This window comes from Triticum urartu, chromosome 3, assembly GCF_003073215.2.
Source record: "Triticum urartu cultivar G1812 chromosome 3, Tu2.1, whole genome shotgun sequence".
In the NCBI taxonomy this organism is placed as follows: domain Eukaryota; kingdom Viridiplantae; phylum Streptophyta; class Magnoliopsida; order Poales; family Poaceae; genus Triticum; species Triticum urartu.
The window spans coordinates 719,459,672-719,460,190 of NC_053024.1; positions in this window are offsets into that span (position 1 = coordinate 719,459,672).

Genomic DNA, 519 nt, shown 5'->3' on the forward strand with positions numbered 1-519 from the left:
ATCAGAGCTTGCTTCCACCTCCTTGTCTTCTTGTTCCTCCTTCGAGAACAATCCACAGGGATCTAAATTCCCATAGATGTTTCGATTAGCAAGATAATGTGACACATAGCACTCCCTATTGGAATCCTGAGACGACATATTTTCATATCTGCCAGAAGAATAGGAAGAAACAATAACAGAAGATTTCTCCGTGATGCGGTGGTCATAACAATCCGGGGACTATATATAGAATTTTTATCTTGCAAAACAAGTAATCCAAGAGAAAACGGAGTCGGGAAGTCTCACCTAGGGCCCACACGGTACCAGGGCATGCCCCCGGGGGGTGCGCCTTGGTGCCATGTGGGCACCAGGTGGGTCCCCTCGGCTGTTCTTATTTTGCTATTTTTGTAAATATTTCAAAACTGGCAGAAAGTATTTTTGCGGAATTTTTGGAGTCGGTTTACTTACCGAATCTTACATACCTATTCATTTTTCAATATTCTGGACTGTTCCGGAAGAACTCCTTGATATACTCCTCTG